Consider the following 23,484-nt stretch of genomic DNA (forward strand, 5'->3'; position numbering starts at 1 on the left):
GGAAAAGAAACAGTATATGAAAGGTTTGACCTTTTTATAGAATGCCATGCATGATTATAAATTTAAATCTAAGACCTAAATATTACACTTTATGATCATTCAAATTTGTATTAAAATAACACATTGTCGGTCAAATGTTTTTCGAAATAGGCATTCAAATTGCGATGCCTGTTTTGAGGAATATCGCACACTCATTGCTTTTTGTACGTTTCGAAGATGCTCTGTTGTACACAATGGATTTGGGGATTTTAGGAAAATAAAAAAAAAAAAATAGATAAATATGCATGTTCAATGATTTTTTTCGTAAATTTGTTAAAGTACAGAATATGATGATAAATTGTAAACGGCAAAAATAAAACAATTGTGAAATGTGCAAAAAAAAAATTGGCTTAATCCTTAAAAATAATTCAAATGCTAATCTTTATACAAAATCAAAAACATTAATTTGATCTTTTTGGTTCGTTTTAACTGTTACATTTTGGAAAGTTTGGTCGACATTTACATTTTCTTGTAGAAACAAAGTTCATTCTGGGGTTTCACAAGAAGAAGGTTCTATCCATAAACTTCAGATTCCACTACATAAATCATGCCATTGCAAAGAATAATTCATCATTTTATGACTATGTCGATCTCATCTACCCCAATTAACTTAAATTAGGAATACAACAGATTCATTTTAGTCTCCTTCAAATGGTGGTCACCTTACAGTAAATAGTTGTCCTTTGTCACATATTTCTAATGGAGAAAAAAAAAAACTTTTGAAAAAACGTCCACATAGAAGTACAACACCATGTCATGATTAAATCTGCTTGCCTTAATAGGAGTAGCTTTGCTGATTCCATACAGAACAATGAACGGATTACAATACAGTGATTTCAAAGCAAAGTCAGTGGAATTTTACAATGATATCATTTCTATATTACAGAATTACATTTCATATTATTACTACATTATTGATTACTTTCTTGAAAGCTGAAGAAATGCCAGTAGCAATGCTTAAAATCTAAATCTGGGCTAACAACATGTTAAAGCAATCTTTAAGTACAGTGCCAATGAGACAACTCTCCATCCAAGTCAAAGTTTATAAAAGTAAACCATTATAGGTCAAAGTACGGTCTTCGACACTTGTATATTAAAATCAATCGGGTCCAGGACCAATCCAGTATATCTTATTATAATCCTTCGTGATTAATTCCATTTTCTATGTGCATACATTTAGAGTAATTTAGAGCTGGTAAACTCAGTGTATGATAAATATTTCTGGTTATGGAATACATTCTTCTGCATTTATTTTCATATTTTTCTAGAAATTCACACTTGCATGTTTTTAGTATAATTATTGTGTGTGTATTTTTAGAATAGAAATCCAGATCAGGTCTAGGTTTCTTATACTAAAAAAGGTGTTTCGGTTATGGTCATGTAGACCTAGGCCTATCCTCATCAGGTATCCCTAGCCTATATGTTTCCTTTCTTGTAATATGTAGAATAGTTCCAATTTGATTTCTCCTATGGGGATACGATACCTGTTTATACAATCGTTTTTTATCTTTTTTCTTCTTTCTGTTTTTTTGGTTATTTTTTCCTCTTTTTATTTAAGCTCTTCAATTTGTTTATTGTGCGTTACATTTTTATCTTTTGTTTGATTTCGTATAATATATTATATAATATTTCTTCCTTGAGTTCGTTAAATACCCTTATATATTTTTATGTCTTTTGTGTGTAAAACGTCTGCTCATTGCTTTTAATACTCTATTTCAGAGATTAAAATCTTTTTTTGTGGTTCTATTTGAGAACAATTTAGTTATTAAAGCAGTCTCTATTTGAGAGATTACTTTATTTTTGCTATTCTATTAATAGCAGTCTCTATTTGAGAGATTATTATATGTTGTTATTCTATTTGAGAATAATGTATTATCAATCTCTATTTGAGAGATGATTATTACTGTTTTTTTACAAACACAAGACAAAACAGTCCTTTACTTCCTATGTTATAGCGTTAAAATAGATCCTGCACTGTGTGATAGATAAGTATGTGTATCTTATCAGTCAAATTTTTCTATCTTATTGCTTCCACGTGATTACAAGATCTCGTATGCTGATTGGTTGATTCTATATACATCATAGATACATGCACGTGTATTTTTGACCTCACCTAACCTAAATTTATCTTAAAATAGTTCAGGAGTGCCCGTAACAGATACACATAATAATGTATTATTTTCTTCTTCTGGATCGATATTACTAATGAAAATAAATAGAAAATCCTTTACATACATTGTATATATATATATATATATATATCTCGTATCTCTATTAAAATGATAGTATTATTTACTGGTCAGTTAAACAATTATAGTTTGATAGTTATAGTCAGTTAGTATTTTTCATTTAGAAAAAAAAACCTATTATTTGTCAGCTGTTGCACATGTTATTATTGTAATATTCGTATATACAAGTGGTCGAATCCCCATGAGAATCATATCTGAACCAGTGACTTGTATGTATAAGTCAAGAACTTTATAACTTTTATGTCTTTTGTATGTAAAACGTCTGCTCATTGCTTTTAATACTCTATTTGAGAGATTAAAATCTTTTTTTGTTGTTCTATTTGAGAATAATTTAGTTATTAAAGCAGTCTCTATTTGAGAGATTACTTTATTTTTTCTATTCTATTAATAGCAGTCTATATTTAAGAGATTATTATATGTTGTTATTCTATTTGAGAATAACTTGAATTATCAATCTCTATTTGAGAGATGATTATTACTGTTTTTTTACAAACACAAGACAAAACAGTCCTTTACTTCCTATGTTATAGCGTTAAAATAGATCCTGCACTATGTGATAGATATGTGTGATATAGATCATCAATTAAGATGAGGATAGGCCTAGGTCTACATGACCATAACCGAAACACCTTTTTTAGTATAAGAAACCCAGACCTGATCTGGTTTTCTATTCTAAAAATACACACACAATAATTATACTACAAACATGCGAATGTGAATTTCTAGAAAAATATGAAAATAAATGCAGAAGAATGTATTCCATAACCAGAAATATTTATCATACACTGAGTTTACCAGCTCTAAATTACTCTAAATGTATGCACATAGAAAATGGAATTAATCACGAAGGATTATAATAAGATATACGGGATTGGTCCTGGACCCGATCGATTTTAATATATTATGTTTCGATTGAAGAAGACTACTAAAGGGGTATCTTGTCAGAGGGTTATATCAGTTTTTTTTTCAAATATGCAAACCCCCAATAAAAAAAATCTAAGAGTGGTTTCCTGATATTAAAACGAGTAGATTACCAGTGACCTTTAAGTCTCACTTGAAGTGCTAAACTATATATATTATATATCTGTATATAGCTGTTTGAAACGTGGATACTGTTTTGCATGCTATATGTAATAAAAAAACATAACCTACTTTAAAAACAAATCGATACCAAATTGATCACATTCAAATATATATCATAAATGAATTAAGAAACCTTATTCATAATGCGCGTTTACAAGGAAATTTAATTCCACTACATTATTCGATCAATAATTACAGTACATGTATGTTTCTTTAGAATCCATAATTTTGATTTGGTGACAATAATCGCGATGCTCTTAAATATCATATTTGATTTTTGTATAAAATACATTAGCTATGCCTGCATATGCTATCTATGACAATGTTAAAATAATACATTGAAAAATAAACGAAAAGCTTGATATAACTTTTAATTTAATAGTTGTAGCATAAACATGTTATTATAAGATTTAAATTCTTTTTTTAATATTTTATAGGGTTGTAAAAGCGTTGATTGTGTGCACATTGTTAAACGGAATGTGCTTCGGTCATCGCTTTTACACTCCAAAGAATATAAAAAGAAGCAATCAATTCTTAAATACACTCCTGTCTTGTATTGTTGTGATTCGTCGTATAACAAGAAAAAAAAAATACACATACCATTTACATAAAGTATTTCTATATTGAACTGTTGCAATGATAGTAGTTCAAATCTCACTCATAGATTAAGCTTTCAAACAAACTGGTCAAATTAGCAACTTTTTCACATAATTTCCATCTAAATAAAGATGTCAGTCTTCATCGGACGCCACGATTTATTATTTCTAAAAGATGTATTTGTAAGAGACTCCTTTGACTTAAAATGAATGTTTAAAGGATATCTATCATGTAAAATATCATACGTACTCTTAAAAATCATAATTTCTGTTTTCTATCCAAACAAATTATGAAATACGTATTCCTTTAATTCGAGTATGACGTATTTATATCAAAGAAAATATAATAAAAAAGCTTTTACAGAAGCGAAAGAATAATTATTAAGTGATATTAATTTCAAATGAAATCTTAAATTTTTCTATGAAGACCTGTCTAATGATCTCGGTTTATTGGACTTTATTTTTTATAATTTTAGTTTTTTAGAAACTGGCATTTCGATAATATAATATTTCTAGATTAAAATTACTATATATGTTACAATTACATCTGCTTAAAATCAAATTATGAACAGAAACTGAGGCAATGTTTTTCCCGAGATAAGCATGATAAAGTCGCCTTTCCTTGTAGTTTTTCACTGTTCTTCCTGCGTCTATGACTTGTGGTAGGTTCGATAATAAGTAGGCTTAAAATGTAAGCAATCGGTTTCGTCCATAATCTGTAATCTTAATGTGCAGGTTTAAGTGTTTTAGCGTATTTACAATCCCTTCCGCATTCGTATATTTGCCTCTTAGTATATGTTATTGTTATATTTATATTTGTTTTCTAAAATTGGGTGTGATATAGAACCATGATATTTGTGAGTAAATATTAATATTGTATGCCATATTCATTCCAAAAATCAACATATGATTACTTTATATGAATACTTGTGCTACTCACAAGGAAGCTATTAAACCAAGAGTTCCAAATGGTGAAGTTGAAATCATCCTTTCGTAAATTTTACGGACGCCATCACGAGTTGGTTGACCGTTATGGAATAACCGTTTCACAGATGATATCGGATATGTTCCTTATGTCGTAACTACAATACCCTTCCTTTTTCACGAATGTGACCTACCGAATTAGACTATTTACCGAATTTGTAATAACATAAGCAACACGACGGGTGCCACATGTGGAGCAGGATCTGCTTACCCTTCCGGAGCACCTGAGATCACCTCCAGTTTTTGGTAGGGTTCGTGTTGCTTAGTCTTTAGTTTTGTATGTTATGTCATCTGTACTATTATTTGTCTGTTTGTCTTTTTGTTTTTGGCCATGGCGGTGTCAGTTTGTTTTCGATCTATGAGTTTGACTGTCCCTCTGGTATCTTTCGTCCCGCTTTTATAGTTCTTTATACTTAGTACTTTTAATGAAATACATTTTCATACAATTATCAAATATAAAAATACAAAATTTTATTATAAACTTAGTGGTTAACACAAGTAAATTTCATGTGTAATACAACATGTACAATCAATGTCAATCGTACTTTATGAATCAATCCTGATGCTATCAATATCAGTCAGGTTTACTCAAGCTTTCTCAAACTCTCAACCAATATAATTTCATTAGCAGATTTCTCGGGATCATATTAGTGCTTGGGTTGATACAGATGTTATATCTAAAAAAAAAGCCATATAACATTTTCTAGATACTGCGCACACTTATTTTGCTTTACAGTTAAACATTTTAAAACACTTTGGTACATGATTACTAAAGTTATATTGTCAAACTCAACAATTTGCATGGCTGTAAAATTAATTTTCTATTTTCAAAACCTAATTAGCATATGAATTTATGATTATGATTGCAAATCTTACTATATTGTCCGTTAAAGAGAATAGGATTCAACTAGTATAAATGTCAACATGCACCTAAATTTTTATTTGATGCGAAAGATTTGTTCTATACTCGTACTAGATGTGAGATGAATATATATTAATATTGTAAGGGTTTATGAACAAGTTATATCTGCAGGTAAGAAATTGACCAACAAAACGGTCCGCATATTAGATACAGTACAAAGGACAAAGGTCTCATAAATATGACTAAAGGAACTCAAGATCTGTTAGGACTTCATATATAAAATTTTTCTCCCAGAGAAATAATACGAAATTTAACAAATATGATTTGATAGAGATATTTAAAATAGCCTTCTGATTAGAAAAATTAAGAATCACTTTTTATTTATTATAAACCTATATGGATTTATTTTCTTTCAGAACTAGAGATCTTTCTATCAAAGAAACACCCCAAATGATACTAAATTTCAATTAAATATGCTTGCAGGCATAAAATAGTGACATGTGTCGGGTCATTATTTTCCCGGATTAAAAAAACAGACTAATTTTAACCAAACATTTACATTCATTTGACAGTTATCGTGTGTTGTTGCTAATTGCGATTTTACTTTACAATTTCCATCTTTGATAGATTTTAGACAAAAACAATCCTTTCTTCAGATTATTCGGCTGAAATACCAAAAAACGTCGTTCACTCACATTTAAACTTTCGAAACAAAGAGTATGCAATTATGCAATCTGATTCACACTGTTTTGGTAATCGTACTTTGAATTATGGATGTTCACTTTATGTGTTACATATACATTTTGTGCTCTCTTCGTGTCAGTTCTTAATTTTGACATTTATATATACCTTTTATGCTATCAAATGACCAAATATTTTCATTTTCTATATAATAACAATCACGTACTTTATAACGAAGGAGCTTCAAAAAATTGTATTGCCAGACAATGAAGAGAAAACAATTATTCTGAAAAGTTTCGTTAAAATTGTTGAAAAATTAATCAGTCTATTTTCCGCGGTAAAAATACCATGAAAAAAAAATGAACATAGCATCACCATTTCATTAAGTTAATATAATAAACTACTAAATAACGTGACTGGAATTTGTCATACACCGTAACAATGCATTGGTTTCTCGATGCATGCAGCTACAATAATATTTTTATTATAACTGGACAGTGATTTCTAAAGTTTATATGTAGATTAATAAATGAATTTAATGAGCGGTATGGCGTATTTGAACCTAAACGCATAAAAGAAATATCCTACTTTAGTGTAATCGGTAAAATATGATACAAATCTACAAATCTTTACAGAAAATTATATTTTTTGGCGATATATTAAAGTCAGATAATGCATATTTTAAGATTTTTTCCTGTCATATAACACACTTTGTGGTGTCGGGCTTCATACAAAATGTGCTTCTACGCATCTTCATCTTAATAAAATTATAAAAAGAAGCATCAGTTCTTAAATAAATCCTTGGGTTCCCAATGTCTGATCAATTTGAACGTTTCGATGAAGCTTAACCCGGCAAGTGCTTTGGACGCCGAAAAGGTAATACTATTTATTTATAAACATCTAAATAATTAACGTAGCCTATGAATCTTCTTAGGTTTTTTGTACCATGAAATTTAATAAATATCGAACATGAAGATTAGGTATGACAAACCGGATGCCTATGTTATCATATGTTCACATATTCTAATATACTACTTCCGAACCGTGCAAAAATAATCCGAAGATAACCGTAAGATTATTTCCTACATCCATTTACAAAAATATACTTAAATCCGGGTCTTTTTAATAATCACGGGGTCAGTTGTTGCATCTGAAGAGATCTCTACATTAAGACCAAACGTTTTTTTCTTGTTTGAGTAACACTTTTTCAATTTCAATTGAATGCACATTTTCAAATTAAAATTACAAAGAGCATGATAATAAATTAGTCTAAAAATGGTTTGTCTTTTTTTTTAAGATTGAAAACTTATCTCCTCCATGGAAACACATTGCAGTTCTGATTCAGCTTATAATTCAAAGTTTTTCTAAAGGCAACATAACAATTTCTGAACATTTCCAGTGGTTAGAAAAGAGTGTTGCTAGCGCATCTACACTGTATTGTCCAAACTGTTGCAAAGAAAAATGTGCTGATTTTGAATTCGTGAAAAAAAGGATGCATTGTGTTATGCAGAGTTTGTAGAACCGTTTTGGAATTTCCCTAAATATTCTTATCTTAATAAAAGCTACAAATAGTGAACTATGACACATTAGAGGAACCGCAAATAAGACAGCACAAAAAATCGTATAGTGCCAACTATTATGTCCTAGATTACCATGGATAACGTCCATTGTTATATTTTCAGTATAATATATGTAAATATCCCGATTTGGTTATAGTCAACCTTAGCGATAATAAAATTTAGAATTGACCAAATATCAGTTGCCTATCAATTTTGGACACGTTAGATTTATCAAACAATTCTATAGAGAATATCAATCCGTCCACTTTCAGGAAGCTTACATTTTTACGTTACCTAGACCTTTCAAATAACTGGATATTTTATATTGAGCCGGTCTCGTTCAATTATCGCCCAAGGAGATTAATGCACATTAAACTAAAACGAAACAGATTAAAAAGTTATGATATAACAAATATTTTCCTGGGTTTCTGGTTCTATGAAGTGGACTGCATAGGAAAAAATATATCCAAATACACAAACAAAGTAAAAGGAAAACGCTTCAGAAAAGGAGAGTTAGTTGGCGGAGGATATATTATAATGACTTCAAATAGTTTAAGCCGTATACCAACACCTAAAGAACTAGGTTTTGAAGATGTAATAAGTACATTTATTGCAGCTTTTTCATACGCCCTTCAGTTTGGTGACAACCCTTGGAATTGCGATTGTAGTATAGGTTTATACACTAAATACGTAGAAAATGCTGCACGTAAATTTAAAGGTATTACACGGCATAATGTGACTTGTTTCAGTCCTCCACAGTTAAAAGGTAATGTGATTGGTGCATCGAAAGGTAATTCGTCAATTTACGACCTTTTCATTTCCAACATTGATATGAAAAATAAATGACCACTGCGATGCACTTGTTTTCAACAACCGTCAAAGGAGCGAGTAGAAGTCAATTGTACTTTCAGTAGTCAAACAAAATTGCCGTCGTATGTTCCTGATTTCGACAACTTAGATATTGACTTGAGTCGAAACCAAATAAAATATGTACAGTTTGAGGAATACCTTAATAGAACAAAGCGCATCGACCTATCTTATAATGACATAATTTATCTTGATCATTTAATTTATAGAATTAAAGCACTGAATTACATTAATCTTTACCAAAATAGAATCAATTTCTTTGATAAAGCTATTCTCCAGAAAAGTCCTTGTAATCGTTTTTTTGGCGAACCAATAACAAAATGCAGGTGTGTAATGTTTTGGATAAAACATGGTTAGAACGCGATAGTAGTCAAAATTGCAACCAGAATCGCGTCACCTGTGATCTAAAATTTGAACACATAGATGCAATGTCGTTATCAAAGGGTGATTTTTGTCCAGTTGAAAGAAAAAACAGAGTCGTTTTATTGCTTTTATCACAGCGACATTATTATGCTTCATCGGTTTAAAAACCTTTCGCAGTTTTAAATATGAAATAAAATTATTTTCGAGACAAATACGTAACAGATTTTTGAATACAAAAATGCTCAATTCAGAAATGGACCGTGTGTACATATAATTGAACAAAGAAAACAGAGAAGCAAGAGTATGGGTCACACAAATCTTAAAAGTTAACCTTGAACAACTTGGGCTGAAAACATGTCTTCCGTGTCCGGACTTTCAGTATGGTGATTTCCATGTAGAACAGATCTATGATAATATTATACGAAGTCGTTTCTACATTGTTATCCTGACAAAGGACTATCAGGAATCTTAATCCCAAAATATAGAATGGAACCATATATGGAGCTCCTTCATATGTGAGGATGGAAAGAACATCGTTGTCATTAACTTCGATGCTTTAGATAGTGCAAAAAATATGCGACAGGAGACTTAGAGCATTATGTAGATTAGGTTATGCGCTTGATTTTTGTAATTTTGATCACCGTTTACTTAGTAACGTCAGAAACAGTCTGAATATTTCTCAAAACAATTGAAAACATTGTCTCATTGGTCAAAAGATGTGATCAAAGAATTATTCTGATTATTGAAAGAAAACAAGTTTTATAATGCCATTCATCTGTCGACCATAACTTGTATGTCCCTCGGATTTAACTGTTAAGCGTGAATAGTTAATTCAATAACGATAGTTAAAAAGTATTTACACTAGGGTATACTTTAAACATAAAATAAGCCAACTTATATGGTTCAGATATAATTCTCACCAGACGACTATATTTAAGCATGCATTAAATGTGTTCAAAAGTTAGTTTCCTGAACATGTTTACTACCTCATTAATTTTCTTTAATATTTTGTGATCTTTAGGTTTATGCTATAATTCTGATTCAAGTGACAGCATTTTTTAAAGAGAAGTAGCTTTGATATGTTATTTCCTTACATCATCACTCTTAAGTAAATTGATATTTGTATGTCGATTCTGTTCTAAAATGTATATTGTTAGAATTGTTTTTCTCAATTAAAATATAAATGACATGATATTTGTATGATTGCTCGTGAGCCACCTTTCGTACCACCTGTCGTATTTGTATCATCTTTTATACATGCAACACTTAACATATATATATCTCTTGTCATTCCTGTATCACTTGTAAATCATGTAATCCCTGTCATTTATGTATCCCCTGTCATTTATGTATCCCCTGTCATTTATGTATCTTCTGTCATTTATGTGTCCCCTTTCATTCATGTGTCCCCTGTCATTTATGTATCCCTTTTCATTCATGGATACCCTGTCATTTATGTATCCCCTGTCATTTATGTGTCCCCTTTCATTGATGTATCCCCTGTCATTTATATGTCCCCTGTCATTCATGTATCCCCTGTCATTTATGTATCCTCTGTCATTCATGTATCCCCTGTCATTTATGTATCCTCTGTCATACATGTATCCCCTGTCATTTATGTATCCATTGTCATTCATGTATCCCCTGTCATTTATGTATCCATTGTCATTCATGTATCCCCTGTCATTTATGTATCCTCTGTCATTCATGTATCCCCTGTCATTTATGTATCCTCTGTCATTTATGTATCCACCTGCCATTTATGTATCCCCTGTCATTTATGTATCCCCTGTCATTTATGTGTCCCCTTTCATTGATATATCCCCTGTTATTTATGTGTCCCCTGTCATTTATGTATCCCCTGTCATTTATGTATCCCCTGTCATTTATGTGTCCCCTGTCATTTATGTCTGCCTTGTCATTTATGTATCCCCTGTCATGTATGTGTCCCCTGTCATTCATGTATCCTGTCTCCTGTCATTTATGTATCACATGTCATTTATGTATCCCCTGTCATTTATGTATCCCCTGTCATTTATGTATCCCCTGTCATTTAAGTGTCCCCTTTCATTGATGTATCCCCTGTCATTTATATGTCCCCTGTCATTAATGTTTCACTTTTCATTCATGTATCCCCTGTCATCTATGTATCCCTTGTCATTCATGTATCCCCTGTCATTTATGTATCCCCTATCAGTCATGTATCTCCTGTCATTTATATATCCCTGTCATTTATGTATCCCCTGTCATGCATGTATCCCCTGTTATTTTTGTATCCCCTGTCATTTATGTATCCCTGTCATTTATGTATCCCTGTCATGCATGTATCCCCTGTTATTTTTGTATCCCCTGTCATTTATGTATCCCTGTCATTTATGTATCCCTGTCATGCATGTATCCCCTGTCATTTTTGTATCCTCTGTCATTCATGTATCCCCTGTCATTTATATGTATCCCTTGTCATTCATGTATCCCCTGTCATTTATGTATCCTCTGTCATTCATGTATCCCTTGTCATTTATGTATCCTCTGTCATTCATGTATCCCCTGTTATTTATGTATCCTCTGTCATTCATGTATCCCCGTCATTTATGTATCCATTGTCATTCATGTATCCCCTGTCATTTATGTATCCCCTGTCATTTATATGTATCCCTTGTCATTCATGTATCCCCTGTCATTTATGTATCCTCTGTCATTCATGTATCCCTTGTCATTTATGTATCCTCTGTCATTCATGTATCCCCTGTTATTTATATATCCTCTGTCATTCATGTATCCCCGTCATTTATGTATCCATTGTCATTCATGTATCCCCTGTCATTTATGTATCCATTGTCATTCATGTATCCCCTGTCATTTATGTATCCTCTGTCATTCATGTATCCCCTGTCATTTATGTATCCATTGTCATTCATGTATCCCCTGTCATTTATGTATCCTCTGTCATTCATGTATCCCCTGTCATTTATGTATCCTCTGTCATTCATGTATCCCCTGTCATTTATGTATCCATTGTCATTCATGTATCCCCTGTCATTTATGTAACCACCTGCTATTTATCTATCCCCTGTCATTTATGTATCCCCTGTCATTTATGTGTCCCCTTTCATTGATGTATCCCCTGTCATTTATGTATCACATGTCATTCATGTATCCCCTGTCATTTATGTATCCACCTGTCATTTATGTATCCCCTGTCATGCATTTATTCCCCTGTCACTTACGTATCTCATTTATGTGTCCCCTGTCATTTATGTTTTCCTTGTCATTTATGTATCTTCTGTCATTTATGTGTCCCCTGTCATTTATGTATCCACTGTCATTTATGTGTCCCCTGTCATTTATGTATCCCTGTCATATATGTGTCCCCTGTCATTTATGTATCCTGTCTCCTGTAATTTATGTATCACATGTCATTCATGTATCCCCTGTCATTTATGTGTCCCCTGTCATTTATGTATCCCCTGTCATTCATGTATCCCCTGTCATTTATATGTCCCCTGTCATTCATGTATCCCCTGTCATTCATGTATCCCCTGTCATTGATGTATCCCCTGTCATTTATGTGTCCCCTGTCATTTATGTATCCCCTGTCATTTATGTATCCCCTGTCATTTATGTGTCCCCTGTCATTTATGTATCCTGTCTCCTGTCATTTATGTATCACATGTCATTCATGTATCCCCTGTCATTTATGTATCCCCTGTCATTTATGTATCCCCTGTTATTTATGTATTCCCTGTCATTTAAGTGTCCCCTTTCATTGATGTATCCCCTGTCATTTATATGTCCCCTGTCATTCATGTTTCCCTTTTCATTCATGTATCCCCTGTCATCTATGTATCCCTTGTCATTCATGTATCCCCTGTCATTTATGTATCCCCTATCATTCATGTATCTCCTGTCATTTATATATCCCTGTCATTTATGTATCCCCTGTCATGCATGTATCCCCTGTTATTTTTGTATCCCCTGTCATTTATGTATCCCTGTCATTTATGTATCCCTGTCATGCATGTATCCCCTGTTATTTTTGTATCTCCTGTCATTTATGTATCCCTGTCATTTATGTATCCCTGTCATGCATGTATCCCTTGTCATTTTTGTATCCTCTGTCATTCATGTATCCCCTGTCATTTATATGTATCCCTTGTCATTCATGTATCCCCTGTCATTTATGTATCCTCTGTCATTCATGTATCCCTTGTCATTTATGTATCCTCTGCCATTCATGTATCCCCTGTCATTTATGTATCCTCTGTCATTCATGTATTCCCTGTCATTTATGTATCCATTGTCATTCATGTATCCCCTGTCATTTATGTATCCATTGTCATTCATGTATCCCCTGTCATTTATGTATCCTCTGTCATTCATGTATCCCCTGTCATTTATGTATCCATTGTCATTCATGTATCCCCTGTCATTTATGTATCCTCTGTCATTCATGTATCCCCTGTCATTTATGTATCCTCTGTCATTCATGTATCCCCTGTCATTTATGTATCCATTGTCATTCATGTATCCCCTGTCATTTATGTAACCACCTGCCATTTATCTATCCCCTGTCATTTATGTATCCCCTGTCATTTATGTGTCCCCTTTCATTGATGTATCCCCTGTCATTTATGTGTCCCCTGTCATTTATGTGTCCCCTGTAATTTTTGTATCCCCTGTCATGTATGTGTCCCCTGTCATTTATGTTTTCCTTGTCATTTATGTATCCCTTGTCATGTATGTGTCCCCTGTCATTTATGTATCCTGTCTCCTGTCATTTATGTATCACATATCATTCATGTATCCCCTGTCATTTATGTATCCACCTGTCATTTATGTATCCCCTGTCATGCATTTATTCCCCTGTCACTTACGTATCTCATTTATGTGTCCCCTGTCATTTATGTTTTCCTTGTCATTTATGTATCTTCTGTCATTTATGTGTCCCCTGTCATTTATGTATCCCCTGTCATTTATGTGTCCCCTGTCATTTATGTATCCCTGTCATGTATGTGTCCCCTGTCATTAATGTATCCTGTCTCCTGTCATTTATATATCACATGTCATTCATGTATCCCCTGTCATTTATGTGTCCCCTGTCATTTATGTATCCCCTGTCATTCATGTATCCCCTGTCATTTATATGTCCCCTGTCATTCATGTATCCCCTGTCATTCATGTATCCCCTGTCATTTATGTATCCCCTGTCATTTATGTATCCACCTGTCATTAATCTATCCCCCGTCATGCATTTATTCCCTGTCACTTACGTATCTCCTGTCATTTATATGTCCCCTGTCATACATGTGTCCCCTTTTATTGATGTATCTCCTGTCATTTATGTGTTCCTCTGTCATTTATGTATCTCCTGTCACTTATGTGTTCCTCTGTCATTTATGTATCTCCTGTTATTTATGTGTCCCATGTCATTTATGTATCCCTGTCATTTATGTGTCCCCTGTCATTCGCGTATCCCCTGTCATTCATGTAACCCTTATCATTCATGTAACCTCTATTATTGATGTATCACCTGTCATTCGTCATTCATGTATCCTCTATCATTTATGTATTACCTTTCGTTCATGCTACACCTGTCATTCATGCAATACCTCTTGTGTGTGTATTATCTGCCGTTTATATATATCATGTCATGTCTTTCATGTATCACCTGTCATTCATTAATCACTTGTCATTCATCCACACATGTCATTCATGTATCACATTTCTTTCATGTATCACCTTGCATTCATGCACCGATGGTCGTTATGGTATCACATGTCCATTTACGCCACCTGTTATTCATCCTTTACCTTTAATTTGTGTTTCACCTGCTATTTGTGTTTCACCTACCATTTCTGTTTAACCTGTAATTGCTGAATCATTTTCATTCATGTATCACATGGTATTCATGCATCAACAACCTGTATTCATGTATCACCCGTCACTCTTGTATTACCTGTCGTTCATGTATCACATGTCATTTATACATCTTCTGTCATTCATTCCTCACCTGTGATTTATGAGAGTCGAAAGATACCAAAGGGATTGTCAAATTCGTAATTCGAAAACAAACTGAAAATGCAATGGAAAAAAACGACAAAAAGACAAACGACGGTACACAAAACACAACAAAGAAAATTAAATACTGCGCAAAACGAACCCCACAAAAAACCATAGGTGATCTCATGTGTTCCGGAAGGGTAAGCAGATCCTGCTTCACATGCAACACCCGTCGTGTTATTCATATAAAATAATTTGATAAGTTTTGTTTTAATGCTTTTTCCGTTGAAATCAGGGAATATTTACTTCTTACAACAGAAACGCTTTTTGAAAAATAGATATGAGAAGATAGCTCTACTGACCACATGATTATTTAAAATTACATTAAATAAGCCGGCAGTATGTCTACATATATGTATCTGACGCGTCATACTTACACCTACGTAATGTCTAGAATGGGCAAACTATTTATTTCGTTATGGTAAAGATGAATGAAGAGAAAACTTGAATCTTATAAAATATAAATGAAGGAAGGGTAACTCAGATTATTCAAGATTTGAAAATAAAATATAAAATTTTTATAAAGAATAATAAAAGCTAGTATTAGAAATAGTTTTCTTAGAACAATATTACCAGTTACATCGTCCACATTTCTAATAGTATTAGAAATTATAGTTTACTTAGAACAATATTACCAGTTACATCGTCCACAATTCTAACAGTATTAGAAATAGTTTACTTAGAACAATATTACCAGTTACATCGTCCACATTTCTAATAGTATTAAAAATAGTTTTCTCAGAACAATATTACCAGTTACATCGTCCACATTTCTAATAGTACTATAAATAGTTTTCTCAGAACAATATTACCAGTTACATCGTCCACATTTCTAATAGTATTAGAAATAGTTTACTTAGAACAATATTACCAGTTACATCGTCCACATTTCTAACAGTATTAGAAATAGTTTACTTAGAACAATATTACCAGTTACATCGTCCACATTTCTAATAGTATTAGAAATAGTTTACTTAGAACATTATTACCAGGTACATCGTCCACATTTCTAATAGTATTAGAAATAGTTTACTTAGAACAATATTACCAGTTACATCGTCCACATTTCTAATAGTATTAGAAATAGTTTTCTCAAAACAATAACCAGTTACATCGTCCACATTTCTAATAGTATTAGAAATAGTTTACTTAGAACAATATTACCAGGTACATCGTCCACATTTCTAATAGTATTAGAAATAGTTTTCTCAAAACAATAACCAGTTACATCGTCCACATTTCTAACAGTATTAGAAATAGTTTACTTAGAACAATATTACCAGTTACATCTTCCACATTTCTAATAGTATTAGAAATAGTTTTCTCTGAACAATATTACCAGTTACATCGTCCACATTTCTGATAGTATAAGAAATAGTTTACTTAGAACAATATTACCAGTTACATCGTCCACATTTCTAATAGTATTAGAAATAATTTACTTAGAACATTATTACCAGTTACATCGTCCACATTTCTAATAGTATTAGAAAAAGTTCTCAAAACAATATTACCAGTTACATTGTCCTCATTTCTAATAGTATTAGAAGTAGTTTACTTAGAACAATATTACCAGTAACATCGTCCACATTTATGAGGACTTTGACATGTTTACTGTATATAATATATAAGTAAAATAAAATTGAGAATGGAAATGGGGAATATGTCAAAGAGACAACAACCCGACCAAAGAGCAAACAACAGCCGAAGGCTACCAATGGGTCTTCAACGCAGCGAGAAAATCCCGCACCCGGTGGTGGTCCTCAGCTGGCTCCTAAATAAAATTGTGTACTAGTTCAGTGAAAATGGACGTCACACTAAACTCCAAAACATATAAATGAACTAGAATTAAAAAACATACAAGACTAACAAAGGTCAGAGGCTCCTGACTTGCGACAGGCGCAAAAATGCGGCGGGGTTAAACATGTTTTGTGAGATCTCAACCCTCCCCTATCCCTCTAGCCAATGTAGAATAAAGAAACACATAGCAATACGCACAGTAAAACTCAGTTCAAAAGAAGTCCGAGTCCGATGTCAGAATAGGTAACAAAAGAAACTAAGCAAAATGACAATGATACATAAATTAACAAAGGACTACTAGCAGTTACTGACATGAAGTGTTTTTTTCAGTTCTTTTTATCAGTTTTTTTCTTTTCTTCAGAAGCAACATGTTCATGAATACGTGTTATATTTTCACCTGACAAATGTAGAATACGCATAGTTCTTGCACAAAAAAATAGTTAGGAGCATAACTCGTTTTGCATCAAATTTGATATTTGTAAAAACCACATCGATTTCGAACAGACAAAATATCACATATGTTTTCATAATAAAAAAAACGGATAAAATGATAATGATTTTGAAGTGGAAATAATATTTTTAACCATGTTTACATTTTGTTTATATATTACAAATAAACTGATCCTACACATATTGTTGAGAACGAGAAACGATAATCGTGTGTACTATATTGATTCTAAGACATGTAGAAAGTGACTGCAGATGATATATAATTATGACCATCCATGCGGAATATTTCATTTATCAAATTAAATTGTTTATAATTTTGACAACCATTGAATTGCAAACATGCAAACGCGGAAAAGGCTTTCAACAGGCTTACCCACATAAACTAATACTGTTTCATAACGGAAAAAACAATTTAAGAAAAAGGAAAATGGCTGTTTAGATTAAAATACCACTTATTATTGAAGCTGCTTCATGAAAAAAAAAATGGATTTGAGTAAAGCCCTCAGTATCTAGTGGAAACATCGATAGATTAAAAATATAACACGAAGAATAATAATTAAACAGAAATATTTCATATTTTGAAATCATTTTATATTTGTCTAGTTAGAATGAAAACAAATAATTGATTTCTTTGTTTTCGTAAAGATGGATTTCTATTTACATCATTTGCTACGACTTAAAAGCGTTATTCACAAACGACTTAGAAACGCTTCATGTTATTTCATTTTCATCACTAAATTTACAATTTAGGTCATTATTAAGTGAGTATAAAGAATAATAATACGAAAAAACAAACAAACAACAACAACAATAAACAACAATAAACAAAAACAAGCAAAATGTATTTCATAAAATTGAACAGCAAGACTTAAGATTTCTTAAAATGAGATTTAAACTTTACTCATATAAAATTTTCACAAGTCGTTATTTGCTGCAAAATCAAATCATTACATACTTCAAAGTTTGTATTCCTTTCCTAACTGTCTGCTATGTTTTGATAGTTTGACTGAACAAACTGTATCTTAGTTCTTTAAAATAATAACTATCAGAAAAAGAAAAAAAAAAATGACATTAGTCGAAGCTATATTCGAGTACATGTACATATTTTGGCTGATTCTATGTTTTACAACTTCCATTATTGGAAACTTTCATATTTTGAAGGTTTGAGGATGTTGACGTTAGTTTATCATTTCTGGTTGAAAAAAAAGTATTTACACCACAGGCCTTGATAAGATAGTTGGTATTAATTCCTCATATAAAATTAGTCAATGTGTGATTACATAGAAATAAGAAGATGTGGTATGAGTGCTAAGGAGACAACTCTTTATCCAAGTCACAATGTGTAAAAAGTAAAAAATAAACAATTATAGGTCAAAGTACGGCCTTCAACATGGAACATTGGCTCACACCGAACAGAAAGCTATAAAAGGCCTCTAGTTTAAAAAAAAAATCAAACAGAAAAACCAACGGTCTAATCTATATAAAAAACGAAAAACGAGAAACACTTATGAACCACATCAACAAACGACAACCACTGAACAACAGTCTCCTGACAGTTGCAAACAAATGCAGCGGGTTTAAACGTTTTAACAGGCACCAACCTACACCATAACCTGAGTATGTAGCATTACAGCTTAGAAAGACACACTACTAAGTATCAATTGAAATGGCTTAATTCGATAAAAAAAGACATATTGACAAAAATAAATAAACATACACTGAACGAATAAATTTGATCTATTACACATATAAAAACAATATTAATAAAAAAAAAAAGGGGGATGTAAAATAATGACAAAAAGACAACTCTAACTTGGGACAAAATGACAATATCAGCAAATATGCTACCTATTTATGATTTTTAAGAACTAAAATATCTTTTGTTATATAAATTACCTCACATGAGCACACTCTGAATGTGAGAGTTATTTAAAAATGAATTTACATGCTTATTTTTCGCACAATGTATCAAGAAATGTCAACCGTTCTGATGGTTTCGTGGTAGCTTTTTACAAATATTAACACAGATAATAGAAGTACTTGCACATACGGTATTATTTTGCATTGGGAAAACATCGCCTGCTAGGTAAGCAGTCCCTGTTATGTGAAGCAACGCTTGGTCAGAATATAACAATAGGAAATAGAAAACATTCAGTAAATGTTCATATCAGATTATTATTTTGGCATCAAAAGGTCTAAAACCAACAAAATTTTAGCTCGTTAGTTGAAATACTAGCCCCGCTAGTAAATAAAAAAAATCGTGATGGTGAGCGTAAAATATTTGAAGAGTCGATTTCAATCATTCTGCCTCTTCACAATGTTTAGCACGTCTTTCGTCAGATGCACATCTCTATTAATGAAACCGGTATGATGTTGACACTTCAGTGCATAAATTGAGATATTCAAACGTCATACGCTAGGACAAAAGATATAACATATAGGTAAATTGACAAATAAAGGTGAAATATGCACATGCTAGATTAAAATCGTTAACCTGTGCCCAAAGAAAACATCAAACAAATGAAGCGATTACTCAATTTCTGGTTCATTTATAAACAAACAAAAAAACCTATACTGCACATTGATAATATACGTCTTTATCCGAGCTATAAACATTATATACATTCAAATTGATTCCATACATACATAAAAGTTTTATTGCACTCATACCATAGTATCTTGTTTTCACAGGTTTGTATTTTCTTTTCCTCACGATATGCATACACGTAAACACTGAAGTTGTGTACAATTCATTATGAAAGTGACATTCGATCTACAACATTCATTTATTTCTGTTCTATATGTAGAACTCTAAATAATCCGAAGTCTATATTGATGTATGATAAAACATCTTAAAACAAAAGTTTTCAATGCAAAACTTCTTCATGTCGAATGAATGTTCGAAAAGTTCATGAAGATAATAAATAAATTGACAACATAACAGACTTAAACCATCCTTTACATTGCTCTTTTAGTATTGGTTGCAAACAAATACGGCAAGTAGAAAATGATTCAGTTAAGGTATAATTTACATGATTCTTTGTCTTTGTAAATCTTCCCTATGTGCATGAGGTAAACAAACATTTTTACGCTTTCAGGAAGACAATTTTAGATAGTTCTGTTTATCCCCTTTTAGGTTTATTTTTGTCTCATCAACGATTCACACATGTTTTGTTTAGCTTCCAAATAAAATATCCATATTGTTTTTGTCTCTACTAGCGTCTTCAAAAAAATGAAAACGTTAATTTCGAAAAAGTACTTGAATTAGGAGCAACAATGTATTTTTCTTTAGACTGAGTTAAAATAATACTTGTACATACTTTGGTGGCCAAATTACGGACATTTGCTTGCTGCATTTCTCCTCAAATTATATTATGCACAATATCTAGGAGTAATTGTTCAATGTACTTGATAGACTTTATTTAGTCGCTGGTATGTGTTGTTTTGATATATATATATTTATATATATATATATTTTGGTCATTTTGGTCTTTTGGAAAATGTTGTTTGTGCTGTATTTAGACCCCTCTACCAAGAAATTTGTTTTGCATGCACACGTATAAAAATTGCGGTTTTTATTCAACGCAATCATAGGTTTGAACGTTGTTTTCAATTTAGACTTGTTTATATTTTTTCGTTTGGGCTTGTATTATATTTGCCTTCGGGTTTATATGATCCGTTCATCCTATTTGGACTCTTTCAAAATTCAAGAGTCTATCCTAAATTGAGGTCAATTATATGGCCTTCCAAATACCGTTTCGATTCTTAACATCACTGAAGAGACATTGATTGTCGAAATCCGGATATGGTGTAAACGTGTGCATAAAAAAACCGCAATTTTTATACGTGTGCATGCAAAACAAATTTCTTGTTATATATATATATAAGATCTAGATACAACTGTTTTCACCATTTACCGAGGACGTTTAAGCAGCATCTTTAGAAATAAAATTGAGAATGGAAATGAGGAATGTGTCAAAGAGACAACAACCCAACCAAAGAGCAAAAAACAGCCGAAGGCCATCAATTGGTCTTCAACACAGCGAGAAAATCCCGCACCCGGAAGCGGGCTTCAGCTTATCCCTAAACAAAAATGTGTACTAGTTCAGTTAAAATGACGTCATACTAAACTCCAATACATATAAATGAAATACAATTAAAAAAACACACAGGACTAACAAAGACCAGAGGCTCCTGACTTGGGACAGGCTCAAAATCTTTTTCTTTGAGTTGATTGATTTAAGTATTATTCAATAATTACATTGTCGTATGTTTATATATCATCAGTCGTGAAAAAGATGGTTTATGTCAGGTATTTCTTTTTTGATAAGTGAAAGACCATCTGCAATTCTACAGCAAGCAAAAGTACCCGGATCACTGTATGACCCAATAACTAAACATAAAGCAACTTCAGAATCTCGTCCAGTAAAACACACCAGTGATCCACTATCTCCACTTTCCGCGAAGCTTACATTGTTCCTATTATTGTCATTTGCAATAATTATCCATGGATATGAGTCTTCTGTGTGTTCTAATATTTCGTATGTTTCTTTGTAAAGTCCTAAGGTTAAGGTAGTTGTCGATCCCCATTTGTATACTGGTGTTTGAGGGTTTAGGGTAAACTCATCAGTCATGAAAACTCGACCAGGTACAAGTTTCTCATATTTGTTTCGCACACCAGTACAACATGTATAATCTGAAAGACGTGTTATGTCAAGTTTAAGAACGGCAAAATCTAACTTTGAAGACGGCTCATACTTATCTGTTGCTGTGATGATAGATCCATCCAATAATTTCACATGTAATTTATTTGCGTCGAACCCAACTGTTACATGTCTACATGTCGCACAATAGCAATCTTTTTCATCTCTCAAAAGAAACCCTAAAGTGCCATATTTATTGTTTAAAGGACATCTTACAACTTTATCACCAGATTGAAGATTTGCAAATTCATTTACACTTATACTTTTGAATTCGCATATTTCAACATGACCTACATTTTTTAGATAACTTGAAAGATAGTTATAGATTTCTGGTGCTCTTAAACTCCTGTTTTGTACATATACGCAAAATTTTCCTCCGTCGTACCCAATGGCAAGAATATGGTCTCTTCTAAAAAGAAAGAAATACAGATTTGTATTTGCAGTATACAATACGTAGAGATGTCGACTACTGCTAGGGGAAAAAATTGGGAGATAATGAACCTGCTCAAATCCCTGACCATTATATCTCTTGTGTTAGGTCGTATAACAGGTCACTGACAACACGTCATTAAGGAATGCAAGGGCAATGGGAAAACATAGATGGTCATTAAGGATGTACACCTCTGAGGAGCCAAAAATTTCTAGAATTAAACTTTTTTCATAACCTGATTTTTGGGTTTATATCACTGTAAAAATATATTTTTTTTTTCTACTGCCCTTTGAAAGTACCCAATTTTGATGATTTCTCATCAATTTTTACCTATTTGTTGGCTATTATCGTGAAAAAAAATCACAGTTCCACAATTAAATATTTTCATACTTTCAATAAAGATGAAGTGGACCAATCTGAATAAATTTAACTTAAAAAACTATAGGTAGGTGTTAATATAAGAAAGTTTTTTTTTCATATTTTGATGCTTTTTTGTGTCAAATTAACCATGTTGTCAATTTTGTAAATTTGTGATTGCGATTTAACAACAAAATGCATATTATTTCAACTTCTTTGTTATAAATGATTGAAAAGATGCATATCTAAGAAATTTGAAAAGAAAAAAGTGATATGGGATGTACATGTAAAATCATTTCTTGCACTGCTCACCCATTTTCTCAAAATTTTTGCTAAAAAGACTGACTTGATTGGTGTTGGAATTTAAAAAAAATGATTACTCAAAAACTACTCACTGAAAA

This window comes from Mytilus californianus, unplaced genomic scaffold (genome assembly GCF_021869535.1).
Source record: "Mytilus californianus isolate M0D057914Y unplaced genomic scaffold, xbMytCali1.0.p SCAF_8, whole genome shotgun sequence".
Lineage (NCBI taxonomy): Eukaryota > Metazoa > Mollusca > Bivalvia > Mytilida > Mytilidae > Mytilus > Mytilus californianus.